At 45.9% G+C, this 22,499-nt stretch overlaps 1 protein-coding gene across 2 annotated transcripts in view; it reads left to right on the top strand.

Annotated features, from left to right (window-relative positions):
• The window catches only part of LOC150044866 (sperm motility kinase Z-like), a 185,176-nt gene extending 172,443 nt beyond the window's left edge, over positions 1–12,733 (top strand). For both annotated transcript variants that reach the window (XM_090321143.1, XM_090321142.1), the window contains one exon: positions 12,609–12,733. The gene's annotated coding sequence lies outside the window, so the exon portion shown is untranslated. The remainder of the gene's footprint in view (positions 1–12,608) is intronic.
• Positions 12,734–22,499: the final 9,766 nt, after the last annotated feature.

The raw sequence follows: 22,499 nt of genomic DNA, 5'->3' as shown, positions 1-22,499 counted from the left end.
AGGGTTAGCTAAAACAGTATATAATAAGCTCCAGGAGTGGAGTTCAAGTATAATTAGTGATCAACAAACACAGGGTTTGGTGTGCTGGCTTTGATGATGATAGTAGGCTAAACAGGACTTGACACCTCTCAACAGCTGGATGGCTTGGTTCCCTTCTTTCATTCTAAGTCTATTCTTTATATGGAAGCCACAGTGGTCATCTTAAAACACCTTATAGATCATGCCATTTTCTTGCTCCAGTGGCTCCATTGACATCTATAACCAGGTCTTAAGGGCTTATTTACCCTCAAGTCTTTGCTGCTCACTCTGCCTTCTACCTCTCTCCATCCAAGTCCCTTACTTGGTCACACAGGCCTGGTTCAGGTCAAGCTAGCTTCCTATCACAGTCAACCTGATATGCTCTGCCACTAGCCATACACACACACACACACAACACACACACACACACACACACACACACACACACAGAGTCTAGTCATCCTGTGTTCTAAGTACTTACCTAGCAGAGAACTCCATTCCTTGCTCTTTCTAAAAACACACTTCACAAGATTTAGCTGTGCTTATAAAGTATTAACTATCAAGGAGAACTATCCCATGGGCAAAAAAATCCATGAGTTTACATTTATTTCCCTTGGGAATATAGGAAGTTTCCCCTCCCCCCCTCCCTCTCCTTCTGCCGGGCTTCTACTACTATCCCTTTATCTTGTTCTCAGCAAGATGTGGTACTCTGTGGTTTGGATACCTAGACTTCTCATCCAGTCATCAGCACCTTTCTTTACTCCCTTACACTATTAATCTTGCCCCTAGGATTTTTTTTAATGGAATCTTGTCTCTGGACAATGCCATAGAGGCATTTCATTGTTCACCTTCCACTTCTACTTTTGCCATTCACCAGTCCCTTTCCATCTTTTCAACATCCTCACTTCTTAATTAAAATTACCATTCTATACCACTTCTCCATCTCCTTGAAAATTTTCTGCTGTCAGAGGAATCCATCTTGAACAAATATTTTACTTATCTCTATGTTGGCTTCTATTCTCTTGAAATCACGGTTAATACAATTATTTCTTTTGATTTTGGGTGTAGGATTTTGAATGTGTTACCCTGTACTTTTATATGACTCAATGAAGCATCCTTTAAGAAATGAACATGATTATTAGATTTAGGAGAAATCTTTAGCATCAGTTCGTTTTTATATCAGACTAGCTTTAATGTCTGTAAACATTCATGTTTAGACATTTAGAATAAAACATGATCTTGGGAGCTCATTTAACTCTATTTAACCCCAACTTTTACATGAGAGAGGAAGAAAAGCTCTGAACAGGTTTCACACATCCAGGCTCACTGAGGCTAAGAATAGCAGAGACTGGAGAGACTCCCAGTCCTGCCTTGCTGGCCAGGACTCTCCTGAGCATGGGATTACTTCTTCAATACATACATGGCTTCTTTTGAAGATTTTTTTCAAAGACATTTTTGGACAGGCTGCAGAATGTTAATTTATGCAAGACAAGGCTGTTTCCTGTCTTTTCCCACCTTCTTAAATGACTTCTCAGTCCGGATACACAGCCCATAGCCATTGATATGAAACACTGTTGGTTGAATCTGCCAGTAGTAGATCTTGAACCCAGGGTCTCTCCTTACTTGGCTTTTTTACTCAAGACTGGTACTGTACCACTTGAGCCATACCTGCACTTCTTGCTTTGTTTTTGCTAAGGGTCTCAAGAACTTTTCTTCCCTGGCTGCCTTCAAACCACCATTCTCCTCTCCACCTCTGTGTAGCTAGGACTATGAGCCACTGGCACCCCCACTAAATCTTTGAAATTCTTAACCTTGCAGAAGTATATTAATACCTTCCTTTGCATGTCTCTGAATCTGAATGACTTCCTAATAATTGAGGCTGTGGGCTAGTGGCAGTAACCAGAGTTTATGCCCATAGCTGCTGCATTTCTAATTTATTGTATCAAATTCAAGTTTTAACTCCCTTTCTTCCCAAGAATCCTAGTCGGCTACTGAAAAGCAGTGTGCTTGCAAGTTCTCAAACAGAGGTGTAGGCAAATTCTGCAATTCTCTGTGTGAAGTCTAGCCTAGTTTCCAACTTGGGGTGTATTATTAAACCAAGAATTGCCCTGGGAGGTGAAGGCACAGAAAAATTCAAAGAGGTGTCAAAGTCTGCTGGCATCTGAGGCAGTTTCCCTGGGACCTGTTTTTTTTCGTCATTCACACCACCCTTTATTTTATTCCAAGGTGACTTATAATTCCACGCTTACTTTATGCACAGTAGTCACCATCGCTCACTTCAGATGTGAGCATTATCACTAAAGGATAGTGCTTCTGCTTTGCAGAAAACTGCCTTCTCTCTTCTCTTTGGAAGCTTGAAGAAGCTGGGTTTTCCTTCCTGCATTTGACAGAGCTGTTTCTCATCTTGGTTCATCTATAGACCCTGACTTAATATGATCTTGAGGTTTTTTTTTTTTTTTTTAAAGCTATTCAAGTCCTGCTTTGGTTATTTGGAGTCTTTGGCCTCTGGACTGAGAACAGAAATCTCCCGTCCTTCCAGGCCTCCATGTTAGTGAGGGCTAGCCAGCCTAGCTTTTGAGCCAGTGGGTCTCTATCTCTGCCACAGGTTTAGGACTAAATTTCCTAGGGAGGCAGAACATGTTTCCAGACTTTCCTGCTTCCTTTTAAGTCCAGGCTTGCTTGCTTTGTGCCCAGATGGAAAGTACTCTATCTCCCCCAATCCAGCTGCAGAGAATCTGGCCTCCAGCCAGGCTTAGCAGTTCAGTCATGGGTGACTGATTGGCAAAGATTCATGGTAGAATCTGAGACAGCATTATGCTGGCCAAGGCCCAGAGGCTCCAAAGATGGAGCAGCCTTCCTCCTTCAGTGTACAGATTAACAGTGTCCACTTGACCCCTCACAGCCCAGTACTTTGGAAGTCACCTAGATCTTGTCCCATTTTACACATTGGAAACTGAGACCTGTAGCAGACATGATGGGCTCCGGGACACAGCTGGGCAGTGGTAGAAAAGGGGCTAGATGCCAGACCAGAGCAGTGTGGGAGATGCTAGTCCCACACACTTACTTCCAGCAACTACTGCAGTGACTGTAGTCACCGCATAAGAGGAGCTCAAAGGAAAGAACAATGCAATACTTCTTCCATGTCAACCGAATACCCTTCCTCCCCTCCTCTTGATATTAATATTTATCTAAACTCATCAGGCAGGTCTAGAGGAAGCCCAAAGGAATGGATGAGACTCTGTTCTGTAAGCCAGAAAGTTATATGGAGCAGGAAGCAAACCCTCAGAAAACAAAACAAAAGAAACAAAAACCCAACTCCTGGCTAACCACAAGCCCCTGGCTGATACCAAATGAAGGTCTCTGTGGGGTGTGTGTGTGTGTGTGTGTGTGTGTGTGTGTGTGTGTGTGTGTGTATTGTGTATACGTATGTTCTACAAAGGAATTCCTAGTTTATTTTAGCTTGAAGAATTGATCTCAGAAGCCATGGATGTTGAACATAAAAGATCCCCCCACCAAAAAAAGTTTGGAAACCCCAGGCTTGAGGAATAGCATGAGTGGAAGAGAATGATGATGTCTTTTTTGATCTCAGCTTGATCTGGCTAAACAAATACCACCTTGGCCTCGCCCCCAGTACGCCTAGAGTGTCCTAAGATGGCCCCATACGCCCAGTGTTGGAAGAAGACGGATTCAGGAGAGAAAAATAAAAACTTAGCTCTTTCACAGGTTGTTGTCTCTCCAGGGGAGGAGAGAGTCCAAAGAAGGCTGCTTTGATGAGCTCCACAATGGCCGCTGGTGGAGACAAGCTGCACGCCTAAGCCTGGAGGGCACAACCTTGGGGTGGGAAGCGAGGGAGAAAGCTTCGAGTGGAGCTTGGAGAAAGGAGGGCGTGTTAGGGGGGCTGTCAGCCGCCCAGCTCGTCGCCAACCAGAGGCGGGAGCGCTAGGCGCCGCTCCTGCGGGGTGGGGGCGGCCCGGGCACCTCGGCGAGTCCTTCAGGCCGGCGGCGGGCGCGCGGGGCCGCTCGGCGCACCTGCCGCGGGCGCCGCTCGGGTCGGACCGGCGGGCGGGCGGGTGGCGCGCACAGGTGGCGGGGGATTGGGCAGGCGGGGCCCCGGGTGACGTCACGGGCTCCGGTCCCGGCGGCAGAAATAGGGCAGCCGCGGCGGCGGCGGCGGCGGCGGCGGCGGCACAGCAGCGGGCAGCGGCGGGCTCGGAGAACCCCGGAGCCAGCAACCACAGAGACAGACCGGCCAGGGGACGCGGGGCCGGGTCTCCATCCCCGCCGCCACTGCCACGGGCGCTCCTGCCCGAGTCCGGCTACCTGGTCTCTCCAACACCCCCTCCCCATCCCCCGGCCCCGGCCACAGCAGGTAAGCGGACACGCAGCTCGGGAGAAGGCGCGGAGGAGGTGTCCAAACCGCGGTTGCCGCCGGCCACGGGTCCCGTTGCTCCCGCCTGGCGTCCCGGCGCCCACAGCTCCGCGTCTCGCCGCAGGGCCCGGCGCGGGCATTCGCTCGTCCTCACTGCCCGCACCGGGAGAGCCAAGTTTGCCCACCCAGCTGCGGGCGCGGGGACCACGGGACCGTGGCTCGGCAGGGTATCCTGGCCTTTGCTAGGACTTCTGCGATTGGTTAGGCACCGAGGCTTGTGGCCGGGCTCTGCGGGAAAGGAGACCCGGGACGACCCTCGGGTGCCATGCAGACCCCAAAGAGAGCCGATCCCCGGGCTCGCGCTCGCCTCGGAGACCCCGGGCGGCCTCGGAGGGACGCAGCGCCTCGGTGGGATCCGTGCCCTCGGCTCGGGTGCGGGGCGGGCAGACTCAGCACCCCAGTCCCCGGGCTTGGCGGGACAACTTGCGTTTCCTCACCGCAGCCCGGAGGCCCGCTGCGCCCGCCGTCCGCGGGCGGCGCAGGAGGCTCCGGAGGGAAGCCGGCCAGAACTCGACTCCGCGGATGGCGGTTCCCTGCGCGGGGGCCGTGTCACCCGGTGGGGGGGGGGGGTGTTCAGGTTGGGAATTGCTCCTAAGAAAGACTGAACTGAGTGCTACGCTCTCCCTTCCCAAGTTTCTGGGGACCCCGGGGACGGGGACCGAGCGCTCCGCCGCCGCGTGGCGCCCGGAGTTTGGGGACCCCTGCGGCGTGACAAGGCGGGGTCCCCGTGTGAGTTCGCCCCGGGCCCTGCCACCTGCGGACTTGGCGTCCTGCAACTCCGGCAAGGGGCGGGGATCAGAGGAGCTGGAGCCCTTAAAGCTCTCACAGGGCCCAGGACCCGATTAGCCCCCGGAGAGGCTCGGCGGCCTGGGAGAGTTCCCGGGGAGTTGGGCTCTGCTGGGTCCACGTCGGGGCCCGGAGTTGGTGGACCCCCCCCCACACACACACACCTCCCCACACCCGGCGCGGAATCACTGCATCCCTGCTGGCCGGCGCTGCCGCAGCCTCCCTCCCGGTCCCCTCTAGGTGTCGCTTCCACCGAGGTTTCCAAGCAGGGCAAACCAAGCAAGCGCCAGTCGCCTTTTGGTCTGTTCCCTTAGTAAACGCGGGGGTTCCCAAAATACCAGCATCCATCCACCTTCTCTGGGCCCAATAGAAACAATTTCAACAGGGGGTGATAAGGCAACTGCTAGCTACGAAAAGCGTACCCCCCCCCCCTCCACTTCTCCACTATCTAACGAGCAGGGAAAAACCAGGAGATTCTTGGACTTCTCACGAATCTTTGCAGAAAGCCTGGCATGGTTTTGAACAGCATCTGCGAAGTGCTGGGGAGTCACTTTCAGTGTTTGCCCCTTCTGACTCTGAGGTTGGGCTGCAGGGCTGGATGGTGATGTGGTCAGCGTCTCCCTTGCCACCCAAGCCCCAGCTCCTCTGTGGCAGTAGCTCTAAGTCAGTCCTGGAGTGGAAGCTCTGCAGGGCAGGAGGTAATGGCATCCTGTCTCCATGCCTTCCGTGAGGCACTGCAGTACTATCAGACCATCTCTGACATCCTCAGCTGTTTGCAGTTTTCCCCCATTTCTGGGAAAACCAGACACTACTTTCTCCCAAGACTTTCATGACTCAAGTCAAAGGTCATACAATTTTTTAAGTCAATTTAATGTATTAAAATTAAATTTGTTGTCCCAGTAGTTTTTTTTTTCTTTAGAGTTTTATGGTCACCCTCAATTTTTGCTAATTCCAGGAAGGCTCTTTTTCTTCCATAGAGGGGGTTGGTGGCTCATTTTCCTGGTCTTTTGGGGGAGCTTTGATTCCTCTGGCTGTTCCTTGCAGGTTGGGGGGCAGGGAACTGGGCTTCTTATGTTGTGATCTGTAGTTTGCCTTAATACTGTATTCCAGAGACATTGAACAGTCAGAATTCACAAGTCCACCTCTTCCTGTCTTGTCTTTTTTGGGATATTATTCTGCAAAGTCAGCCTTCTTGTGTTGCTTATGTGTGGTCAGTCAGGTGCTTCCCGATTTAATGATATTTAAAGAGGTATTTCAAGAGCATCACTTTCCTTACATTATCTGTTTCTTAATGCACCGAATGACGTATGGAATGTCAAAACAGAATTACATTCAAGAGAATGTGATACTTAAGCGATATTAACTGACAGTTGGAAGGGTAAGGTTTAGTTATTTGGAAGCTGTTTGCGTGCACTTATGTGTTGTGCATAGAATAATTTCAATATCTACTTATCCAGTGTTAGAAAATATAGTGATTAATATAAAATGCAATTTGATTTTATTATGGTTTGCTCCAAAGTTAGTCTGATATATTTCCATTCCTATTTTTCTCTAAATTAATATTTTAGCGACTACCTTGGTAAATTTGGAAACAAAAAAATACCCATAAATAAAAACTAGGATTCTAAGCTTCCCAGTAAAAATGACCATAGAGATTATATGCACACCCCTCCCCCACTTTAGAATTGGTCAGGCATTTGGAAGAGAACTGCAGGGCTCTGATGTTCTCCAGCTGATTTCTGTTTGTTGATTGTTAACATGTCATATGTAAAATGCAGCCCACTTCAGGTGATTGCTCGAGCAGGTAGGTTTTTCAGTTAGAAAAGCTTGGGAATTCAGATGCCGCAGGCTCACACATCTGAACTGTTACCCTTTGAGAGTCTGGGTGGTATTGCTTGGTTCTACCAAATCAGCCTTGTAATTTCTGGTCTTGTTGATTACAGAGAAGTCATTTGTGTGTAGCTAATCTATAATGACTGGTCTGGTAGTATTCCTGTGTTCTGGAAAAGAGGCCAAGTAAGAACTGGTGAACAATGTCTTCAAATCCAGAGGGCCAGCATTTCATCCTCCCGACAGAAATAATTTCTAGAATAGATAGGAATCACTGTAAACCCAAAGCCAGTGTAATGTCTGTGCTTCTGACTGGCCTCTCATCCTGTTCAGAAAAGACAGCTTGACTGGCTGATGCATTCTTTGGGTAGGGTAGAGTTTAGAATTTTCTGTTCAATGCCTACTTTTCCCCCTATGGTAATGTGTGTTCTTATTTTGTGCCTTTTTCAACTTTCTTCAAAAAGCAAGTCAGTGTTTGGAATGTTACAACACTGATTTGTTATACATCTGTAATTTTAAATACAACACAGCATCACGAATAATCAGCTTATCTTAACAATACCAGCAAATGCTGGCGTTTGCACAAGGCAAGGGTGAGTGTTCTGGTGGAATTAGCTCCTTCATGGCTCACAATAGCAAAATCTATCTAGAAAGAGAACACAAACATAAGCTCTACATGTAAATTTGCAGTAATGTAAGAAAGCAGTTGCCCAGGAAATAGGATGCTGAGATTATAATCTATATCAAGCCCTTGACTTGGTCTCAAACCTCAGCCTTCTGGCCTCTGCTATATTGTATATGCAGCAAGCAATTCTCTTGGCCTTGGGGAAAAGTTGAGTCTCAGTGCTCAGAGGTACCTTGTTGAAAGCAAGATCTTTTATGTATGCACTTATACTGGGGATTAAATTCAGGGCCTTGTGTTCTTGCTGGACTTATTTTTTTTCTCACACCTCTGTAGCATTTTTCCAAATGGCAAAAGGGAGTCTTGCAGACTTCAAACCTTGACCCTCCAGATCTCAGTCTCCTGAGTAGCAAAGGATTAGAGGCCTGAGCCACCAGCACCAGGCAAAATAAGATGTCTTAACTATCAGGTGATTATACTTCATGAGCTGTTTAGGGAGAAAGAGTTTCAAGTCTTTCTATGAGGACTACCCTAAGAAGATTGATAACCAATGTGACCTTACAGATGGCACAGTCCCAACTCTATAATGGGAGTTAGTGTACTTTCCTCTCTCTGAAAGCCTGTAGGGGAGTTTGAGTTTGAGGAGTTGTTCATTTAACAATGCTTCTACTTCCCGGATGCTAAGACCATCCTTGCTACAGGAAATTCCGTGTAATTTCTTGTGACTTTTTCCTCGTGATTGTATTCTTTCCCCTTGGCTTGTAAGTAGAACAGCAGTAAGGGTAAGGGCTGAGGAGACACCATGTGGTACCTGCCCTTGGGAGAGGGTGCAGGAAAGTAACAGTCTGGCTCTATTGTCTTGAATCCAACTTTAGCCTTGATCAAGAGCCATGAAAAACTAAAGGAAGATGTTCTCAGAGGCTTCCAGAGGAAAGAAGACACTCGGTCTCAGGCCTCCATCTGTCTCTATATAGATACTAAAATATACTAAAAACAGCTGTTTTTAGCTGAGGAAGAGCTAACTCTGTCACCTCCGTCATCGAATAGGAGGTGGAGAAGGGATAATCATTATCCTTCTCAAGGAATAGGAAAGTGAAGATTATTACTTAGTGCTGTAAAGCATTGAGAATGGTGTCTGACATACAATAATTTCTATGTAGGTGTTAGTCAAATAGGTGGTATCTATTTAGTTGTTAGACAGATCGTCAAAATTGATTTAGAGCCAATATCAATTTTTCTTTTATGAACCAAACTGTCATGAAACTCGAGTTGTAAATTTCGGGGCTGTTGCTGGCATAGATCTAATAGGTTGTCAATCATCATAAGTAAAAAAAAAATAACATCTAAGACACGTCTATTATGCAAAGCTGATGGTGGTCAAACCTAGCTAAACTTTATAAAGAAACTGTTGCTGGGACGATTTCAGTGGCTGGTTCATGGGATTTCTTGTCCTTAAATAAAATACTGTGTGTGGGTGCATGCACATGTGCCAGTACTGGAGCTTGAACTCAGGGTCTGGGCACTATCCCTTTTTCACTCAAGGCTAGTGCTCTAACACTTGAGCCACAGCTCTACTTCCAGAGGGTTTTGTTGTTATTGTTTTGTTTTTGTTGTTTTTTTTTCTGGTTCATTGAAATTGATTCTTACAGAACTTTCCTGTGGAAGCTGGAAAGGGTTATCCTCAGATTTCAATCACCTAAGTAGCTGGACTTAGAAGGTGTGAACTACTCATGCCCAACTCTGAAATAAAATCTTAAATTGCAAACTCAGTGCAAAGCAGATAAAACTAGTGTGGCTTCAAGAATAGCATGGCTGAAGTTACTGATTTCTGAAAATCATGGAATGGGGGTGAAATTCAAGTAAAGGCTAGGCCCTAAGTTCTAGTACTGCTGAAAAAGGGGAAAAAAAGAATAGGAGAAAAAGGAAACTAGTCTGTGTTCTGGAATTAAGCAATTTTGTACTTGCCAAGTTTTAAATGAAAGTAACTGGATTTTATCACTTGATACTATCCATTAATAATAAAGCACCAGACATAATTGGTTTCAATCTGCAAGGTGAATTGAAATTGAAATAACTAGATGTTATGAGTTGTGTTTTTTTGTAATTGCAGGAGGTTCATCTGTAAATCTTATCTTTGGACTAGGAGACCTGGGAAAGGAGAAGACTAGATTTTAATATGGGTGCTTACTCCATAAGCAAAGTTTGATAGTGAATGAATAGAGAAAGTTCATACATGAGTAAGAAGCAATGTCTTTCTAGTTCTGGCTTGAGTTATTATGACTGTCTCTTTAAATATGCAAAAATTATGAGGCACAGGTGGTTCACACTTGTAATCCTAGCTGCTCAGGGGGCTGCTATTTGAAGGCCATGGTTCAAAGCTAACCCTGGCAGAAGAGTCTGAGATACTCTTTATCTCCAAATAACCACCAAAAAGCCAAAAGTGGAGCTGTGGCTTGTGTGATAGACTGCCAGCCTTTACCAAAAAAGCTCAGGATCAGTGCCTACTGCCCAGGACTCCCTTTCCTCCAGAAAATAGCCATTTTCTGTAGTCTCTAGAATGTAGTTCTGTATTGAGAAGAAAATAGTTTAAGGAAAGTGGAGAGTTGTTAATTTTTTAGAAAAACCTATTGCAATATGAAGAATGTACTTTTATCCTCTTTTAGTCCTGAAAGTGAGTTTGTTTTTCCTTCCTCCTCCTTAGCACTGTAAGAATTTACCCACCCTAGTGAAAGCACTAGATCTCCTCATACCACAAACCCTCCTCTGGTAGCAGCTAAAGCCACAGTATAATGCAGAACTCTGCTTTGTTCCCAGCAAAGAGCAAAGACAGAGACTGTGACCTTCAGATTCTATCCACTAGCCACCTGGACTGCTTTGCATCTGACTGCCAGATGTCAAAGACAGATGACTGAAGAAATAGATGTAGGAGCTGCAGCCTCAACTGTTTTAAGCACAAAGGTACAACCTTATCTTAAAAGATAGCCATCCCTTCTAACCTTGCCTTTTCATGGGGCAGTGTGTTATGCCCACAGTTTTAATCTACCACCTTCTCCCTGTGGGCATTTTTGTGTCAAACAAGAAACATAAAGCAAATGCAAAGAGGCAGCTCTATTTGGATGTGGAAAGCAGCCAAAAAAAATATATCCCCAAACCTGGAATGTGTTAGAGTAGATTTGGATTTGTTTGATGACCTGGCTATACCACTAGTACAAGTAACCCTTGCCTGGAGTATCAGTTATTGGTTGACTTGGGAAGTCAACTGGCAGGGAATGGATCCTTCAAGTTACAGGATCCAATTGTTTCTCTGGCCCAGCTCAGGTTAGGACATGGGGGATGCTAGCCTCCAAGAAACTCTCATACCACAATCAGGATGCAGCAAGGACCACATGTAATTAAGCACTGAATTGTGTGGTGTAGGCAGAAATCAATAACCTCTAATGTTTCCTAGAGCAAGAGTTGCACATACTGCAGGATGAATTCTCTGTTGCTCTGTCTCATAGTCAGAGATACTGAAATTATAATTGGAATAGGCTCATGGTAGAAAACTTTTAAAAACAATAAAATAAAGCAGTTACCCAAGTTTGGTAACTGTGGCTCATGCCTGTAATCTTAGCTATTTAAGAGGCTGAGATGGGAGGATAGGAGAATTACAATTTCAAGCCAGCCCAGGCAGAAAATAGTGATAAGTGATAAGATAGAAGATAAGTGATAGCTGGATGTGGTGAAATGCATTTGTCACCCAAGCTGCAATGGAAATACTAAAATAGTTAGGTCATAGTCCAGGTTTCTAGATATGTGCCTGGATAGAAAGTAAGATCCTGTTTCAAAAATAATCAGCAGTGGGGCCGGGAGTTTGGCCTAGTGGTTAAAGTGCTTGCCTAGCATGCATGAAGACCCAGGTTCGATTCCTCGGTACCACATACATAGAAAAAAGCCGAAGTGGTGCTGAGGCTCAAGTGGTAGAGCTCTAGCCTTGAGAAAGTCCAAGGACAGTGCTCAGGCCCTGAGCTCAAGCCCAGGACTGGCAAAAAAAAAAAAAATCAGCACAAGAAAGGCTGGAGGGGTAATTCAACATGAGAGCACCTGCCTAGCAAGTGTGAGTCCCTGAGTTCAAATTCCAGTAACTACCTTTCCCCCGCCCCCATAAAAAAGTAAAGATAACTAGATGCATGTACTATTGTGTGTCATTATTCCCTCAACACAGTGCTGAATGAGTGATTAGTAGTTAAACATCTGTCGCACGGATCCTTAGTCTTCCATGCATGGAACTCTGGTTTCTTTCAATCGTTTGGATTCTTTTTTCTTCTTCTAGGACTTCAGACAGTGATATTTTCAGATGCACCTCAAGAAACACCTTAACTGTTATTGAAATTCTGTTATCATGGGCTGTTGGATTCCATTGCAGAAACCACTGGTCACAAAACTAAACTGTTAAACCTTCCTGAGGATGCCAATTGAAACTTGCCATTTTGTAAATTTGGGTGATGTAGGCTACAAACATAATTGTCCATGGGCATTTCATGACCCTTCACTGGATGCTCTATACCCCAAAGGCTTTCTTAGGAAAGTGAATCATGGACATGCCCAGTGGAGGTGACCCAGCTGTCTCACCCTACTTTGTCCTTGTAGCTACAGTGGGGGCAGGTAGCATTTGCAGTGGGGTACTGCCTAAGGTCCAGCCTTGTCAGAGTTCTTCCTGTGTTCTTCCACCTCCTTCACTTTTTACAGCCACCCTCTGTGAGAGGCATGTAACATTGTCCCCATTTGGGAGATGAGTAAATGAAAGCTCAGAAGTAGCAGCAAGGTTGATACTGAGACTTGAACCTAAGTTCATTTGATTTGGAAATGCAGGCATTATTAACTCGTGGACTCGCTGTGTACTTTGCAATGCTTTGTGCTGAGCATTTGTCATTTTCTTGACAGACTCAACAAAATGCACCCAGGAGGCCTTTGGCTGCATCTCACACTGCTCCGGGCCTCCCTGCTAGCTGTGCTGGGATGGATGGATCCAGGAACCAGTCAAGGCCTGAATGTAGTCATGAGAGAGTCTCAGGCACAGGTATGGTCAACTAACCACTGGCGTGACCCTTCACACTGACTACTTTTCAATGATCAAGTATCTGCTTTCTCTTAGACCTTTAATTTAGATCAATTAGAACACCAAGTGAATTAAATTTACACTTGTCTTTTGTGTGGGGAGACAGAGGAAGCAACATGTGTTGAGACAGACAGGAGACTCTCTGGTGTGATAATTCCTAATGCATTCCAAAACCAAGCTTTACCTGGTTAGCCTTCCATGGAGAGCTTTAAGAGAAGGGTCTTTCTGTCTACTTATTAAGACTCTGAAAATTCACACATATTGGTAGGATGCACCCATGCGAACTCAATGAGAAAAGACATTTTAAAGGAAGTAGACCCCCTTTTCAGGTATATAGATAAAAGGAACCAGGCAGAGGAGAAACTGGCAAGCAGAGGTCCTGAGGGAGACTGCTTTAATGAACAGATAAGAATGATTAATGGCATGTTAGGTATCTATAAATGCTTTTAAAGGGCTTGAAAAACTTGTTCTCCACTGCCTCCCTGGAGGGTCTGGATGTACTGCTAATTGCTTAGTGAACCTAGTCTTAAGTAGCATACAGAAGAAGATTCATAAACTCCAACCTAGCCCTATTCTAGGTAGCAGGTTCCATGAATTCAGGGTTCATGGGAGATGAAAATTATTCCGCAGAAAATGTTCTGTGTAACTTGATCTGTGTGCAATGACTATCCCCTTTCATTAAAACCACCTGGGGGTTTCTCTCTGCTGTGCTGAGAAAGAATTCTTATCAGAGACTTTCCAGGCATCCTTCCTCCCATTGTCTTACCTGACGCCTGCCCAGCTCCTTTCTCTTCTACCTCTGTCCTGTCCTGTGGAATGAGAAATAAAAATTACCTGAAAAAGTCAACATTTCCCAGAGAGTGTATAATGATACACAGTGCATAGAAGGATTAAAGCATTATTTGATCAAATGACATGAGTTTCCTTTAATTATTATTTAATTGTCATGCAATCCCAAACCTGTAAGGTTTACTCTTTGGGGAGCTGCAGAAGTAATTTAATGCATACTTTTCCTGCTGAAAGGAAGATGATTAAGTAGAAACACTACTAAATCCATGAATCTCAAGAAGATGATTAAGTAGAAACACTACTAAATCCATGAAGGCCACACCTTAATGTTGCTTTGAAAAAGAGTCTGGTGGTGGGAGACATGCTGTTGAGAGCAGTATTTCTCTATGTGGGGAGTGCCCAATCTTTATACAACTATCCAGACAAAGGGAGAACAATCTAAGTCCTACAAATGCATGATTGAATATTTAATGGCAAAGCAAACAGGGAAACCTACAGATCCTGCTTCATCTTCCTACTATTGGGGTTCACTGGTCCACAGTGGTGAATCACTTATTTCAATTAAGAATCTAGCCAATTAAGGTGGAATTTAGCTGGAGGTAAATGGAAGGTAAGTTAATATCTCCTAGGGCCTGCTTATCTGAGCTGTTAACACCTCAATACTTGGTGTACCAACAAGATGGAGCAGATATGCTCAGGGAAGGAAGGGAAAGAAGGAAAGAAGGAAGCTTGCTCTTTAGTTTGGGTTGTTTTGTTTCCCCTGTCCCCTACCTCTTTCCAGCTGTTGTCTCCCAAGCCCAGGAATACAGCTGCTCCAAAAGAGGAGATGTGTCACGAAAAGCTGCCCTATTGATCATACACCTTCACTACAGCTTCGTTTGTGTGACAGTGTGAACAGGCCCAGTTCATGGATGTGGGGATGGTCTCAGTAAATGTGTACCTACAGATAGCAGGACATTTACTTTAATGAAAGTGTTTGCTGACCTTCTGAGAACAGAATTTTCTGCCGTCGCTGTCAGTGGGTGGGCAGAGCCCACACAGCCCTTTTGATTTAGCAGCTTGCAGAGACCCCTAGGGTAGCAGCCTATGTCAGGCAACATCTACTTAGTGTTGCATCTCAGGGCAGACAATGCCTGTCTGTGTTGCATCTCCACTGCCAGTACCGCTGAAGCCTCCTCAGATTTATGTCTCAGCAAAGTGATGAGTGAAGTTTAGGAGAATGGGGAATGAGATGTAGCTAGCTCTCAAAGGCCACTACCACAGCTCCTCTATCTGTCCATGGTGTATTCTCTGTCAGTCATTCATCCTCTCTTCTCTAGGTGGGTCTCCGCCCATGTCTCTTTCTCTCTCCAAATGGCTCTGTGTCTAAGTGCTCTTATGCCCCAGGCTGTGCTCGGATTGGTTATTTCTATTATAATTAGGCTTTCGAAGATAACATTTTATTGGTCCTGTCCAACCATTCATGATTGGTCATTAATCAGGTCCTTTTTACAAACCCTCTTCCCAGGGTCATGGGAAAGTTAATCGAAACTAGAAGGGGCCAAGGAAGGGTAGAGGCGAGATGTTCTGAAACATCTTTTGCATCTGCTTTGGGCTGTCAAGATGCTGTCCTGGAGGCCTGGGTCCTAACTTAATTTACTCTTCACCCTAAAAATTCACACGTATTGGTAAGATGCACCCATGTGAACTCAATGAGAAAAGACATTTTAAAGGAAGTGGACCCCCTTTTCAGATATATAGATAAAAGGAACCAGGCAGAGGAGAAACTGGCAAGCAGAGGTCCTGAGGGAGACTGCTTTAATGAACAGATAGGAATGATTAATGGCATGTTAGGTATCTATAAATGCTTTTAAAGGGCTTGAAAAACTTGCTTTCAGAATTCAGACTATATCGACAAGGGGGTAGGCATCTGCTCCCTGTACAGTAAGTCTGTCTGTGGTAAGGATGTGCCAGTATATCCTGCAAGCTGCTTGCAACTTATATGTTATTCATATCCAAAATTGTCTTTAAGGCTAATAATTTTTATGTAGTTTGTCTTCAAGATATAGCTACTCATATATCTATGACTCACTCTCCAAACCATATGAAAGTATTCTAACAGTTTTCTCAGAGTTCCTAGCAGAATCAAAACCAACAATAGAACTTTCAGAGACTTTAAAGTGAGAAAAAAACACCATTTTTTCAGAAACTAATTATTAAAATGTTTCCATGTCCGCTTTTTTCTTGATGATAGTACTTCCCAGAATGTTCATTAGGATTTTAAAGTAGTTGACAAGCATGAATAAGGTTTGATTGTCTTTAAAGTTAGTATACCAATGACTTAATGATCAATGTGCGTGTTTGCATATTTTTAAATCAGTTAACAGCAAGTGTGAATCTTATTAAATTACTGTTGTATGTACAAAGCATACAGCTGACTTAGCTTCAAGAAGTTTGCACTGTACTGATGTAGATAAAAGGGAACAGCTGGGTGGAGTGCCTCTTTAATGAAGAGAGCTAAGTAGTGCAAGATGGCCCATAATGCTAATGCATTCTGAGATCCAATCTATTGGAAATTTTATTTCTCTCCTTTCCTCTGTACTCTGGCTAAGATAATAGATTTTTTTCCCCACAACCCAAAAAATCTGAAATCCTACGTGAAGCACATGTCACATCAACATGACATCTGTGGAGTATTTCATGTCTGGCCTCATATGATGGGCTGTGGTCAGAGCACAGTTGCACCAGAACTATGCTGGCAAATGGTCTCAGGCTCTGTGTATAAGGAACAAGTGGATTCCACGTTTATCCGTACGTCCTATCCCTAGGATGTCTCATATATATATACAGATATTTCCAGATCTGGAACATTTCTCCTCCCCAGCATTTTTCAACTGGCAGTAAAGCCAACATTGATAAGAATTTTCTATTTGCGAGAACCTAAATCAGAAAGACATAAACGATATGGCAGAAGCCCCCACAGAGGCCCGTTCTGCTATCAGCCCCCCATGGGTCTGGAGTGCTGGGCTCCTTTGGCATTGTCAACCTGGGGTGATGAAATCGACAACTGGACAGTGGCCTTCCCTCAGTCTTCCACAATATTTATATATTTAATTTTTTTTTAAGTGAGGGAAACTAGAACGCCTTGTCTAAATAACTGGAAATGCAGTTTGTTCCTTTTTAAGTTGCTCACAATTTAGGCCTGAGGGCTTATAGACCAGACCCAAAAGGTCAGCCCAATAAAGCACTAATCTTACTCTGGCCCCCTATCTCTGTCTCCCCACACTTTCTTTTAGCCGTGGGGGTCCCAGCTCCATACAGCAGATATACCTGCTCTACCTACCTAGTCAGCTTCCTGTTGCACAACCTACTCTTAAGTCTTCTTCCTGCCTCAGTTGGACTGAGAAGTACTTGGACTACTGAGACCAGACATCAGTCTGTTCTAAACTATTTCAGTGTTGTTACATATCTTCCTGGCATCGACGCATGCTCCCCACTCTCTCCAGGTAGCACATTATTCCTGCACCCCTTCTACAAGTACCTTCTTTGCTTCCACTGCAGATGCGATATTCAGAGAGGACACTGGTATCTTCTGAATTCCCAGCCCATGGCTGCAGCTACTCTACTGTTTATTCTGTATTAGGACATGTAAATGTTCCTTTCTCAAGTAAAATGGGGAGGCACAGCCCTACCACCTGCAGACATGTGAATGCATCCCTATTTTCATGGCGAAGGATGGCAGACAGTTGTCCCTTTTGCGTTCCCATTGCAAGGTGAGGTAGATCATGCTGTGTCCCGGTGCTCTGGAGCTGTAACATGCTTGTCAGTGCAGTGGCCTGTGGGAGGCCCTATGGCAAAGCAGGCCAAATGCCATATATCCAGTGCCATCACTCTTGCACTCAGCAGCCATTATGCAGAGACCACCACAACTGACTGGTGCTCTGTGAGAGGTCTTAAACAAAGGACATGGCTATTTTGTGTTATTTGTGTGGAATATCGCTCCTCTGTGGCCACTCATCCCTGGTAAGCCTGTTGTCTCTGCACTTAGCACACTAAATGACCCTTTACTATTTTTGATATCATCGTCGTCAGAGTTTTAATTGGCCTGAAAAGTTCTGTGACCCGGGAAAATGAGCACATTTATGAGTTCACAGGAAACCCATTATTTTTCTTTCTCTCAATTTACTCATCTATTTATGCCTCTGCTGCTAAATAATCTATGCTCCTCTAGGAAACTAACCCTCTCCCCCCTTAATGAGGACATCAGGCCACACAGTGCAAGTGGGGCTGAAAGTTCCATTTCTCTAGTAGTTGGCAGCTACCAGGTCTGCCAGGCCCAGTCATCCACTTGATTTATCCACAGGGACTTTTGGGTTATCGCCCCTGCTTTCCACTCAGAGACAGCAATGCCATGTTTGTATCAGACGTACTCTAATAGGCCCCCATAGTGGGTCCTGTCAAGTCAGAGCCACTGTCCTCTGCCTCTTCTGCTCTGGTCCCTGAGATAAAGACCTGGGCCTTGTCTTGTCACCAGCCACCTGGGGAGAAAAAAAGGCACTGGCTCCAGAAACCAATGATGTATTATGGTATGGGCCTTGTCCCCTGAGCAGGACACACCAGAAGAAACTGCAGGAGAGCTGTCAGGCAGTTTGGGTACTGGCTAGGGAAGCATCTGTCCATTTGCCTTGCCTCTCTTGTAGGTAACCAAGTGCCTGAGGCATTTGGGTCAGGAAGGCATGAGGACGAGAAATCTAATTCATCTCTTCACTCCTAATGGAAGTTAGCCTTGCTGAGTGTGGTGGAATATGCCTATAGTTCCAGCACAAGAGCGGCTAAGTCAGACAGACAGAGAGGCTAACCTGGGCTACATAGTGGGGCACTATGTCAAAAAGCCAAAAATGAAAGTATTTTACTGCAGTAGACCAGGATACATTGACTACCCAGAGAAGAACAAAAAACCTGTGTGGGTGGTAGATTGGTGTTGTTCAGGTCAGAGCTACCGGAGAGAAATTGCTCCCCAACCTGGGGCAAGATGCTGCCACTCACGAGACATGGAACCCTTGGGTTTTCTTCTTCCTGCATCCAAACAGAAGCCCTTCCAGAGGACTTAGCCACAAGTGACAGCCATAAGAGCCACTGCTTGCTTTTAGGAGACTTCACATTACTTGTGATCCAGAGAGGGACGGGTGGGGTGTGTGTGTTTGTTTAGGAGTTGAGAAGCCATGCCCTTTCTGTTCTTTCTGCAGAACCACTGCAGTCACCCTGGTGCCTGTCAACTGGCCTACTGAACTTCTGTCAAACACCCCAGTCCCTCAGTCTCCACGAGGAAAATGTCCCACATCCCAGGGGACTGGCACCAACACAACCACTCAGAAAGGGCCTGAGTCCTGACCATGGTCTGCTTTTCTACAACTCATTTCTTCCCTCTCCAGCCCATGTCCTCCATGCTTCTGTGGCTTGCTTGGCTTGTGGCAGGGCTGCTTCCGCCACAGGCTCCTGATGTGGCAGCCCTGGTTCCAGGCTCTAGGAAAAAGTGGCCATTTTTCCTTCTCCATCACTCAGATGCATCATATGCTTGCTTTTTCTTCCAGGTTGGTTGTTGTATCCTCAGCCCCTAGTTGGCTTTTCCAAACATTGCTCCCCAAGGAGCCTTCATTGCTGCCTTAGCCCCAGGGACAGTTGCCCATCCCGACCTTGAGGTTAGTCACGATTACAGTGCAGACAATAATGGCCCAGTTTGCAGCCTGTCACAAGGACTAGCTTAACTGCTAGATGGAAGCGCTTTGCAGAGTGATTAGTACTCACAACATGATAGCTCGTGATTCTCCCCTCAGAATTCAGCGAAGCACTCAACAAGAATACACTTTCCTGTGCCCAGGCCTGGTATGCCAATCTTTCCTGGTCAGGCACAGGGTGGCAGAGCAGCTCTGGATGGGAAGCAGCCTGGGTCAGCAACCCTCTAGTTCCAGTGTCCTGTCCCACGGTGGGATGTTTAGATACTTGTCTAGTAAGTGAACAAGTCATTTCTTCTTGTATATACACTGGTACCATGCAGGCCTTAGGCAAGGTGCCTTGAGTTTCTAGGCATCCTTACAGAAGAAATCCCCTTTGGCTTCCTCCACCAGCAGTGTCCTCATCGTGGTTTCAAATCTTGCCAGAATCCTGAATCAGAGAAGATGAGAGAGTCCTCAGGGGCGGGTTGTGTGGGAATTGGATAGAACCACTGACTTGGCCGCTGTTCTTGTCCTGGAATGGTCTCTGAGGCCCGCCTGCAAGAGACTCTGGTTGTCCCTTTTGCAAAGAGGTCAACATCTCTGTGCCAGGCACACAAGACACCAGGCACACCTTTTGAGTAAAACCAGGAGAGCAGAACACAATGTTGGACAAACACAGGACCATCTGCTTGTGCCTACAATTTTCAAGGTGCTAAATTCTGCGAGAGTGGGTATCAACTGTCCTTACAAAGGGTAGGGAAAGTTAAGGATGGCAAGAACAGTTTTGAAATGCCATTTAATAAGAACTCCATTGCTTTTTTTTAAGCCACTCTGTGTAGCTCAGACTGGTCTCAAACTTTATGATCTTCCTGTCTTGGCTCCCCAAGTTCTTACACTTGAGATTACAGGTATATACCATATGCTTGGCCTGCCTTTTCTTGATGTTAAAGCAAATTAATTAGGAGCTTGTTTGAGCTGGGTCGCCACTCATAAGCTTATATTTCCTTTTCTAGCCTAAAATTTAAAACATGCTTAAAAATTCTGCAGAAGACTTTAGGTTCTGCTCCATTCTCCATTCTACTCAGGAAAGGCTTGGAAGTTACATAGCAGAGGACTTTGGGCAGACACTCTTAAGTGGTTGGTCTTCTTCCTCCTCTGCTCCCTTCTGTTTGGTGGCCCCATACGCTGCTATTTCTTGGCTTCTTCATGGCTTGTGGCCATGAAGAAGATGCTGCCCCTCTGCCCTGCGCTTGGCTTGCTGATGTTGGATTATGCCTTTGCAATGCATGTCAGAACTTCCAGTTGACTCATACACCTATCCAACGGAGTCTCCGAGCCAACTAGAATCTTAAATCCCTGAAATCAATAGGTCTCCCTGAGCCCTGCTCCCACGGGGCAGGGTGCCTGTCCTCCCAGCCCAGGCTTGCTCCTCCCTGGGACCCACGTCTCCAAGGGCACATCCCTTGACTTAACTGTTCTGGAGGCCTTAAAGAACAAGTTGTCCACCTAGATTGGACAGTGCTGAATCAGCTCTGTGGGTGTTCCATATCACAGTACCCCAGCTTTACTGGGGCCTGTGGCCCTCTGTGTCCTCTGCTCTGGGGTGGTCTCACCTGGCATGGTTGTGTCTTTGGTGGGTCATTGACTTCCCAAGTCTACTCAGGACTTGAGCTACCAGCCCCAGGCTCATACTGTGTTTAAAGAGGAGGATTCCCCTAAGTACTGGTGTTGGGGGGGGGGGGGCTTTAGGCTATTTCTCCCAGGGAGGGGAGAGAAGTAATTGGCTAGGTTAGGTATTTGGCCCATTGTCTATCCATCAGATATCCTTTGATGGCCAAGCACAGAATCCTAAGATGCTTGTGTATCAAGAAGGGATTCTCCCAGAACTTAAACCTGAGTGTCCCCAGACCATGAAGTAGTAGGCAGCCTGCCTCTCATCTCACTTTAGAGCTGCATAGCCTCCCTCCTCAGTTTTTTTTTCTGTCCTCCACTTATTCTCTCTGAAGATTGGCCTTTGCACAAAGCCATCCTGCTGAGCTAATGTGTCATATTAACCCACAGCCTTGGCCGTGCTAACATACTATCGTCCAACTCTAGGCTCTGCTCTGTCTCACCAGAGATCTGGTCTTATCTGTGCATTCAGATTAGAACCTGGTTAGTTTGGTAGCATTGGCCCTGGTCCAGATGCTGAGGCCAGCACACAAATGTTACCCTGTGAGGTAGGGTTCAGGGTGTGTGTCAGGTGCATGGTCGGGTGGCTCTCCTGAAGAGTGGGAGAGATTTCTGTGGGTGGAGGTCAGGGAGCAAGGTCAAGGAGCCAGCCTCAGCCTCTGAGAAAGCAATTGAAGAAGTGTGAGCTGAGCTCTTACAATGGTGGGCATCTTAAAGAGTTCAGCTTACAGTCCTGCCAGCCATCACTAGGTGTGGCACTCCTCCTCATGCCTGTGTTCTTGGTTCCAGGACCTGTGCTAGAGTTTGAATGCACCCCACAAGAAGCACATATTGGCAGCTTCAATCCAGTAGAACCATGCAGAGAAGTAGGACTTAATGGAAGATGGTTACATTATGAGGGCTCCATTCTGATGAATGGATTAACCTTGAATATAAAAGGACTTGAAGTCAGCCCAAGGAAGAAAATTCTAGAAGATTCTAGCTCTATTATAACCAGCAAAAGGGTGCACTGGAGGTATTGCTCAAGTGGTAGAGCATTAGCTGAACAAGCACAAGGTCCTGAGTTCAAACCCTACCAACAACAACAAAAGGAGGAAGGGCTTGGGTGTTGATCAGTGGCAGAGTGCTTGCTACCGGGCATGATACACCCTGGGTTCAATCTTTAGTACTGAAAGTAAAGGGCAGCTTCTGGCTATGAGTTTGATCTCTAGCTCTCGGACACCCCAACTTTACCCTTCCACCATGAGAGAATGTAATAAGCAAGCCTTTGCCATATATTGTTCCCTCAATCCTAAGACCTCTCAGCTCCTAGAACTGTGAGCCAATACACTTCTGATCATTTTAAGGTACCAGTCTCAAGTATTCATCCTTATAGTTGCACAAATGGACTAATGCCATTCAAACCCTACCCCTCACATTGAATAACAAGGAACAAGCTTTGGGGTTTGGGTGCGGCCATGTGTCACATATCCTAGGACCATACCAGAGGAGCAACATGGCTGCATCACAGACATCCTAGCCCGCCCCCCTGTAGAAACAGCCTCTGAGTGGAGCAGGTGTGAG

The sequence above is a fragment of the Megascapheus bottae genome, chromosome 29 (assembly GCF_031878675.1).
Source record: "Megascapheus bottae isolate mThoBot1 chromosome 29, mThoBot2.hap1, whole genome shotgun sequence".
Taxonomy (NCBI): Eukaryota; Metazoa; Chordata; class Mammalia; order Rodentia; family Geomyidae; genus Megascapheus; species Megascapheus bottae.
The sequence above is the reverse complement of the archived record's forward strand: the minus strand, read 5'-3'. Positions and strand labels throughout refer to the sequence as shown.